This window comes from Phascolarctos cinereus, unplaced genomic scaffold (genome assembly GCF_003287225.1).
Source record: "Phascolarctos cinereus isolate Bilbo 61053 unplaced genomic scaffold, phaCin_HiC Scaffold_4;HRSCAF=312, whole genome shotgun sequence".
Taxonomy (NCBI): Eukaryota; Metazoa; Chordata; class Mammalia; order Diprotodontia; family Phascolarctidae; genus Phascolarctos; species Phascolarctos cinereus.
In genome coordinates, this window is record NW_027555847.1 from 689,609,132 (window position 1) to 689,619,182 (window position 10,051).

Here is a 10,051-nt window from a genome sequence, read left to right on the forward strand (position 1 = left end):
CAAGCCAAAAAGCATTTATTGAGAGCTTAATATGTGCCAGGAACCGTGAATGAAGGGGAAAAGCATTTATTAAACCTCCAACTACGTTCCAAGCACTGTACTGAGCACTGAGAAAATAAAGAGAAAAAGATAGCCCCTGCCCTCAAGGAGCTCTCATTCTAATGTCCCAGTATGAGAACTGCCTACGTGTTCACTGTACAGCTTGAAAGCACTTTCTAAATTGGAGAAAGGGAAAGACTCAAAATAGTCTTAAGAATTAGTGGTTCGGGAAACTCCTATTTTAAATATGAGGAAGATGCTCTATCCTTTATGAGATCACATGTTGGAAGATAGCGTTGACATTGAAAAGGAAAATAAGATGAACAAATATTAGAATGGTGGTCAATGAAGGGAGCATTCATGACTTCAGAGGACTCCGGGGAAGGCAATGCCTCAGTACTCTGAGAAGAGACATGGCACACTGTAGTAGGGGATGGTGTTTACTATTATCAGACATGGCCAACATGCTGGTTTATTTTGTTTTTCTCAACTTGATTACAAAGGTAAGGGCAGGGAGAGGGAGAATAACAGTTATAATTATACTAACCATTAATTTAGCATTTTAAGGTTTGCAAAATACTTTTAAAATATCATATTTTACCTTCAAAACAACCCTGAGAAGTAAGTGCTATTGTTATCCTCATTTTTCACATGAGGAATATGAGGCAGTTGGAGGTTAAATGACTGCCCCAGGATCACACAGCTGGTGAGTGAGACAGGGTCTGAACTTAGTATTTTCTGATTGCAGGTCTAGTGTTCTACCCAATATGACAATAGTGTTTTTAAAAAGCATCAATAGAACATTTGTATCATTTTAAAATAAAATTTCATCTTTTTTTCATCACCTACATTTCTTAATGCGTAATTCACCTTCTCTTCCCACTCCTCCTCCTCCCAAAGAGCCATCCTTTCTACCAAAGGAAAAATAACAAAAAATACCAGTTCAGTGACACTAACCAACACATTTAAAAAGTCTATCACTGTGCTGTGAGAAACAATGAAAATGGTGATTCAGAGAAACATGGGAAATATGTGAAGGCTTTTCCTTTTTTAAAAAAGGGTCCTGCAGATAGGGTTGTTATTATACTTATCATCTTTACTTTCATGGTACTGTCCTAAGGTCCTATGGCAGCATCCTCCCCATCCCCATTCCTACTGAATCTTTCTCTAAACCAGAAATGAGGAGCTCGGGTATCCTCAATTCACATACACAGCGCAAAACAGAATGGTTCTCAGAACCTTTTCATCCCTGCTGACATCAGCTCTACAGGTGGGACTGGGGCTCTAGCAGCTGGGTCATATCCTAACCCCTGCATACAGACTTCCTTATTCCCCAACCCAGTTCACAGCTAGGGCTCCCGAATTTCAAGTTCCCCTGGAAAGTACAGTCCTATTCACTCACTTCCTCTTTTTCACAGAAGCATTTGAACCCACTCTTCCCATCCAACTCTCTAATCTCACTAGGAATATGCTGTCACTGACTGCAGCATATACACACTCATCATTCTTTCTGGTCCTTAATTACCACTGTCTGGACAGCCTCTCAGCATCTCAGCTGACCACCTTCAACCTCAGGGACTTGTGGAGTTCCAGACACCTGTATCACCTTGGAACTTGGGGTGGTGGTGAGGATACCACTATGTTTCTCTTTCCTGCCTTGGCCCCACAGCCTTCCAAACGCCTCCCAAGCATTGTCATACTTCACATTTGTATAATGCTTCTATGATTAGAGTGCTCTTACATGATTCACTTCATCTGATCTGCACAACTATTCTATGGAACAGGCTGTATTCTTCATGGATCTGACCATGTTACTTGCCAGCTCAAAAAGGTACTGTGGCTCCCTTTCACCTCTAGGACAAAATACAGACTGCTTTATTTAGAAGGACAGATACAAGAATTTAATAAATACCTACTATGTTCCAGAAACTGTGTCAAGAACTTTATAAGTATTGTCTCATTTGATCCTTGCAACAACCCTGGGAGGTAGGTGCTATTACTATCCTCATTTTACAGGTGAGGAAACTAAGGCAAGCAGGGGTTAGATGACTTGGCCCAGGGCACACAACAATTAGGTGTCTGAAGCTGGATTTGAACTCATGTCTTCCTGACTCTAGGCCCAGCACTATAGCCAATGTACAATATGCTACTTTGCTATATTTAAAGCCCTTTTGAAAATATCACCATTACCTTTATTTTTATTATATTCATAGCATTTTTCGAATTCCTAGCTGGATTTGGGGGCTTAGGTTATTCTCTTTCATGTACTTTGTATTTCAAGAAAAAAAAATATGATGTTCCATTTCCCATCTCCTTTGCTCAGGCTGTGCCCCATGCCTGAAATGTGTTTCCTCTTCACCTTCTCCTCTGAGAATCCCTAGCTTCCTTCAAGGTTCAGAACAGGTACAGCCTTCTCCATGGTTTTTTTTTTTTAATTCTCCTATTGCTAGGGCCCTCCCACTGAAGTGACTTTGTATGCCCTTTGTATATATTTCATATTTACTCATTAGTGTACATTCTATTCTCCCCATCAGAATGTAAGTTCCCAGAGATCAGGTCCTATTTCACTTTCACAATTATGTCCCCAGCACTTAGAACAGCACCTGACACATAGTGAGCACTTGGTAACTGGTTTTTTAATTGAATTGAGTGAAGGAGTCTCTGGTAATGGGTCCTGCCTTTTACTATCTGTTGTTAATGTAAGTGTCTATGTAGCTTATTTTTTCACCACTGATTAAATCAGTAGGCATTTGTTAACCACCTGCTTTGTTCTATACACAGTGCTAAGTCAAATGAGATAAGATCAAATGAGATAATATCAGGAGGAGAAGAAGGAGGAAGAGGAGGAGAAGAAACCTCCCTGAAGGGAAGAATTGTTTTGGCTTTTATTTGTATCTCTAGGACTTAGTAGTTATAACAACAAACATCATTATTGTTACATAAATACATAGTAATAACATAATTGTTGTTACTGGTTTTTTGTTTGTTTAGTTGCTTTTCAGTTGTGTCCTACTCTTCATGACCCCATTTGGAGTTTTCTTGACAGAGATACTGGAGTGGTTTGCCATTTCCTTCTCCAGCTCATTTTACAGAAGAGGAAACTGAGGCGAACAGGATTAAGTGACCTGCCCAGGTAGCACAGGTAGTAAGTATCTGAGGCCAGATTTAAACTCAGGAAGATGAGTTTTCTTGACTCTAGGCCCAGCACTCTATCCACTGTACCACCTAGCTACCCTTATAATACAATTATATCATCATCATAATGATTATTATCATTAATTATATTTTATGATATTTATACTATATTGTATAATAATAGCCTATATTTATATATTATATAATTTATAATGTGTAATTATTGATTATGTGTTATTATATTAATAATAATTATTATTATTGTGTGCTGGAGATACAAAGAAAAATAAAAACACTGTTCCTGCCCTCAGGGAGCTCACATCCTAATGGTGGAGACAGCCTGCAAACAACTACGAACATAGAAATTATTTATGGGGTAAATGTAAGGTAATCCTAAAGGGAAGAGAGGCAGGGGGAAGGGGAAGGAAGGCTGGGAAAGGCATCATGTAGAAGTTAAGATTTAGCTCGGTCTTGAAGGAATCAGGGAGCTAGCAGGCCTGAGTGAGGAGGAAGAACATTCAGGCGCAGGGAAAGTGACAGTGAAAAGGCTGGAGGTTGGGAGAAGAGCTGTCATCTATGAAAAACCGCAAGAATGCCAATGTTGCCGGATCAAAGGATACTGCAAGAAGACTAGAAACCTAGAAAAGGGCCAGACTGTGAAGAACTTTAAGAGTCAAGTACAGGATTTTATATTTGCTCCTAGAAGTCACATGGAGCCTCCTGAGTTTATTGAGGAGAGAGCTCCTGGGTTATTATGAACCTGAATTCTAGAACAGGCCAGTCATAGGGTTGGCAAAGCTATTTGAGCAAAGACGCCATCCCAGAAAGACTGAGAGGCAGGTGGGAGGCAGAGGCAGCCAGCCTGGGTCTGCTGAGCTGTGTGCAGTGAATGCAGGCCCCATCTTTCTTCTCAGTTTTAGCACTGAGCTGATGAGGAGACAAGAACTCAGACTGTAAATGGGATCTCTGCAGGAGGTCACAAAGGAGGCAAAGCCTGAGAATGGGAGAGGAAATTGATTTTGTCGGCACGCTTGCAGAGAGGGAAAGATGAGGAGGGCAAGCCAAGACAAAGAATCTGGGAGCTGGAAGGCACTTCAGAAGCTAGCTAACCTGAATAAGAACATCCTCTGTAGTATCCTTAACAAGTGGGCATCCATCCTTTTCTTGAAGATGTCCAGTGTGGAGAGACCTAACCAGCTGGTTTGACTTTTCAATCCCTCTAGGTGCTAGAGAATCTTCCTTCCTTCCTTCCTTCCTTCCTTCCTTCCTTCCTTCCTTCCTTCCTTCCTTCCTTCCTTCCTTCCTTCCTTCCTTCCTTCCTTCCTTCCTTCCTTCCTTCCCTTCTCCCTCCCTCCCTTCCTTAATTTTCTCTATTTTTTTCTGAATTTAAGAAATAAAACAAGCATTTCCAGAACATAGTAGAATAGAAACAAAAAGATGATTGTACATGAAACTGCAAGTCTATTATGTACAATTTGCTGTTTTCTTGAAATAAAACCTTAATTTGTCTCTTTTCAACTTCCACCCTTTGCTCTTGGTTGTGTCCTTTGGGATTAAGTAGAACAAAGTTATTCCTTCTTTAATATGGCAGCCAGTCAAATACTGAAGACAGCTGTCATGTCCCCCCTGAGTCTCCTCTTCTTCAGTCATGATGGTGATCATGGTTCATGGTTCTGTGGCTTTGGAGTAAATGGGGACCAGGTGTGGATCTAGGGCAGTATGGAGAAAAGTCACCCTTCACCTGTTGAAATAATTCAGAGAAATTCTCCAGGACAGAGAGGAATAAGTCAGGGACCACAGGAGACCTGCAGGTGTTAGAACTACTGAAAATTCTGAGAAGGTGGAGTGTAAACTCATCAAGTTCAAACTGTTCTTACTTTTGTCTTTTTTTTTTTTTTTTATCCTGGGTCCCTATCACGATGCCTGGATGTCGGACTCTGGCTTTGTAGTCAGAGGAACTCTGTTCAGACCTGCTTCTGTAACTAGCTGTATGACCTGGGATAAGTCAAGTCAACATGCACTTAGTAAGATCTAAGTATGTGCCAAAAACTATGTTAAGTACTGGGTTAGCTATAAAGAAAGGCGAAAAGCATTGCCCCTTAAGGAGCTCACTGAGAAAATTAATAGCCAACGATTTGGGGAGATTCAGATTTGCCCCTTTTTCATTTATCCTCATTTCAAGACCTCAGGTGGGACAGCCATTGTGCTTTGCTCAGGTTTGGATTGGGATAAATTCTTTGAATAGATTGCCTAAGCTACATTTATCAGAAGTGAATGACATAATAAAACTCCATGTTCAGCAGCTCATCTTAATATTCATTCTCTCATTTATTGTTAACCAATCAGAGTTGATTGCCTCCCTGGGACCTTCTCTTCCAAAAGGGCATATAAGCTGTGAGCACAGAGCACAGACACGATTGTCTTGGTCTAAGAGAGAGACAGCCAAATGACCATCTTTTTATTAAAATGTTGGCATTATTAACAAAATAATTACCCAGAAATTGTGTCTCTCAAACCTTTTTAAATGTCACATTATGTGCTTATGGGGGAGACAACATGCAAACAACTATACACACATTGTCTCTCCACACACGCACGCACGCACACATGTATGCACACATGTGTGTGTACGCATGTGCACCCACACACGATAAATGTAGGGGAGGCACTAGCAGCTAGTGGGACAGTGAAAAGCCTCTTCCAGAAGTTGGGATTTGAGGCAAATCTTGGAGGAAGCCAGGGAAGCTGAGCTGGAGGTGAGAAGGAGGAGAGAATAAAGATAGAGAGGTGGGAGATGGGGTGTCCTAGAGAGAGATGGAACTTTGGATCTCTCACAACACCACACCCAGCAGTGTTCTGGGCTCAGTAGGTGCTTTAAAAATGTTTATTATGTTGTATTTTATTGATTTGGGTTAAATTGAATCAAATTGAAAGTGAAAAGACTGCCCACAGAAGAGATGCCTTGGGGGTGGTTAGAGATGGAGAATACATTTTTAGCTTTAAAAGCTTATTATGTGGAGGGAGATGAGTGACTGGCTTTCTCTTGGCTTTTCTCCAGTTCTTTGGGGAATGAACTAAGAAGAAATCGCTTGAATCTCACAGTTGAATCACAGAATTTCAGAGTCCAAAAAGACCTGCGTCTGTCTAGTCTGACCTACACCTGAAAAATAATCCCCCTGAGAATTCACACAACAAATAACCACTGGGCTTTTGCCTAAAGACCTCCGGGGAAGGAACTCGTAGAAGTGATCCATTTCCCTTTTGGATAGCTCAAATTGTTCAGAAGTTTCCTAACATTTTATCTCAGCAGGAGGGAACTTGTACCCCAACACTGGCAATTGCCCAACATTAGTCCAGGCTACTGACAAGGTGGACTCTTGGTTCTATTTCCCAGATTTAAAAAAATAGTTTAGTGGCCCACTTCACCTGAGGGATTAGGTGGAGGGCTTGACAAGGCCCCTTATTGAGCAAGGTCCAGAGGCAATAGTGCTGCTGCCCCCTTCTCTACAGGCCCTTGGGTGGACCCTGAGCATGGAAGAAGTCACAAGCTACCTCATAGAGTTTTTACTTGCTGATTCTCTGGGATACCCCACTTCCTAGTACTCTACAGCCAGTCCTTTCCTGGTCCTTTCCTGACTGTGTGTGGTATTTCTGAGTTGCTTGGGAAAAAGAAAACAGAAGTTAAAAAAGAAATACCGTTCACCACAAAGAAACACATATTTTAAGATAAACTTTGTCAACTAGAGAGGCTTCAAGTCAGGTCTATAGCTAGGGGCCTTTCAACAATGCAAGCGGCACCTTTTCCGTGCAAACCCGAGAGACACCAGGCAGCTGCTATTCACGTCTCCAGTCTTTCGAAATCCAGAGGGAACTTTGCCTGAGACTCTGGAGGAAAACAGAATGCAGAGATTTAACTAGGGTAAAGTGATCAGAATTATGTTCAAGGGCATCGGTACCAAGGTTAAGTGGATAAACATTTATGATGTGCCTGTACTATGCTAAGCATAAAAAGCTCTTCCTTCCCACAGCTCACCATATCACCATTACTGGCTGACTCCCTTTCCCCTTTATCCTCTGAGAGATTGGGGGATACAGGACCACAGGCTAGACTGTCTTGGGGGTGGGACACCTCCCTCTCCTGAAGATAATGCAACTGACCAGTTAAGGAAGATAGACAGCATCCTCTTTAACTGAATTTTCCCCAGGCAGACACATTCCTAGTTCCATAAGTCTCCCTGGACCATTCCCTATGGCTTTCTACTGTCCATAGAATTTCACCTGAAAAACAAATCCAAACATGAGCTGGCTTCTTGTTTTTCTTACTTGCCCTGTTTTTCCTAGGATCCCTACTCTCCAAGAGTGCCCCCTTTCCCTTTTCCTTTCTCTCACATCAATCAGACATCTTCCTCCCCTCATCTCCTCCTTCATTTCAATTTCCCATGAAGAGGTGTCCCTTCTCCTTGTCAAGGCCAACCTTTCTACAAGCACCTTTGATCTTGTCTCTTCTCAATTCCTCCAGCAAATTGCCCCATCAACCCCACTCTCTTATTTTCAGTGTCTCTCTGTCTCCTCCCTTCTGCCTATGAACACTCCATATTTCCTCCATAAAAAAGAAGCACCTTTGTTTGATCCAGCTATCCCCACTAGCTACTATTCTAACTTTCTTCTTCTTTGATAAATTCTTTGAGGAAGCTGTCTACACTAGGTACCTCTACTCCTCCCAGTCCTAAACACTTTCCAACCCAACTTCTGACTTCATCATTCAAATGAAACTGCTCTCTCCAAAGTCAACAATGATCCCATCACTAATTCTCATGTCATTTTTTCTTTTTTTCCTTTTTTTTTTTGGCAAGAATCTGGCTTTATTTCTGGATATGTTTGTTCGTATGCTGTAACACTGACACTGAGGCAGAGCGGGTGTGGGTACAAGCTCCCCTGAGTTCCCAATATCCCCATTCCATCCCTCTTGGGGCCACTCCCTCATTGTAAGAGCCTGGGGGAGGCCCTTTGGTTACCCTTAAAAAGAGAAAAAACCCTCATGAAGCCCTGGGTCGGTCTGGCCCGGCCCCCGGGGGGGTTGGGGTAATGGGCTAGGGGTAAGAGGGGGCATACTATATACATTATTCACAAACATTGTATCCAGAAGGTCAGTTCCGAGAGTAAAGGGTGAAATGCTACAAGTGAGACCCAGTCAGCAGCAGGTCTGTGAGGATGTGTGAGAGAGGGAGGAGTGTGGGTGGCAGGGCCCTGGCTCCAGCTGAAGCTAGGGTCACTGTCAGTCTTATAAGATGCAGATTAAAAATAACACACAGGCCACCCCTGGGACCTTGGGAGACCCCATCACCCCTCCCATACTCCCTCCTCGCCCAAGCCCAGGCCCTAGCTTCAACAGCTTCCTTGTCTTTTGTTCCTTTCTTCTTCTTCTTCTTCCTTTTCCAGGGGAAAAGCCCTGGAGGGTCTGTGGCACTTCTGGGGTGGGGAGCCCTAGGATGCCCTGGCTTGAGGACAGAGGCATGGTGCAGTGCTCTAGAACTGGGAGCAGGCCCTTAGAGGACTTCTGTGACCTGTGGAGACTGTACCACATTTTTTTTTTTTTGAGGAAGGACTCAGCTCAGTGAAAGGCAGAAGAGACTCCCCAGTCCTGCCGAGGGGCCTCCCCTTTTCTCCAGGGGTCCCCTTGGGAGAAGCTCTTCTCCTGGTGCACAGCAGCCGGTTGCAGTCCATTCACCAGTGGTCCTGCCTCTTTCCCCTGCATGCTCCACTGAGGCTCCTGCGGAGGCTGTCCTTCCCTTGGCAGAATCTCCTTTTCCAGGCCCTTGGCCAGGGGCTCAGATACCTTGTCAGACTCTGGGCTGGAGTGGTCTGCTTTGGCCTCCTTCCCATTGAGAATCTTCTGATCCACCTTCTTGGACTCAGCAGCCTCAGATTTCCTAGTCCTCCTCATAATCTCCTCTAGCAGCTTCTTTTTCTCCAGCCGCTGCTTCTCTGCCTGTTCCCTGGACCTCACTTCAGCCTCCTCCTTCTGCTTCTGCAGCCTCTCTGCTCCTCCAGCTCAGCCTGGGCCTTCTCTGGGGCCTCCTACTCTTCCTGCTGCTGCCTCTCCTCTGGCCACCGGGCTGTTGCCTCCTGCTAGGCTATGGCCTTGGCCTCCCGGGCCAGCTGCTCCTCTCTGTCTCTTGTCCTCTTTCTCTTGCTGCTCTTGGGGTTGGCGTCTCCACATCCTTTTTTCAATCCTCACCTTTCTTGACCTCTGCAACATTTGACACTGTTAATCACGTTCTTCTTTTTGAGGGAGGATGGGAGGGGAAGGAAGGAAGGAAGGAAGGAAGGAAGGAAGGAGGAAGGAAGGAAGGAAGGAAGGAAGGAAGGAAGGAAGGAAGGAAGGAAGGAAGGAAGGAAGGAAACAAAGGAGAGAGGGAGGAAGGGAAGGAAGGAAAAAGGAATAATAATGAAGAAAATATATGAATTAAATTAAAAGAACTGGATCCTGACTTAATTCATTTATCCTAAAGGTATCTCTTTCAAGTTTCAAGGAGTACCCTTCCTATTTGGGTACTTTGATGAATATTCTGATGGTTGTCATAGTGAGTACATGTGAACGTTTGAGGCCTGGCACAGCCTAGTAAGGTAGTCAATGTTTACTCTTCCATCTCATTCATGCATCTATAGAATATAACCTACTTGGGGGTAGGGACAAGTTCCTTTCTGTCTTTATAATGCCCCCCATCTAAGAGGGTGCCTAGCCCATTTGTTGTTTAGTCATTCAGTCCTCTCTGACTTTTTATGACCCTGTGGACCAGAGTATGCCAATACTGTCCATGGGATTTTCTTGGCAAAGATGTGGGGATGGGTTGTCACTTCCTCCTCCAGTGGAGGT

At 43.5% G+C, this 10,051-nt stretch overlaps 1 pseudogene; it reads right to left on the reverse strand.

Annotated features, from left to right (window-relative positions):
- Window positions 1-8,785: 8,785 nt before the first annotated feature.
- LOC110220352 (uncharacterized) lies at window positions 8,786-9,394 on the reverse strand (annotated as a pseudogene).
- Between the last annotated feature and the right edge of the window lie 657 nt (window positions 9,395-10,051).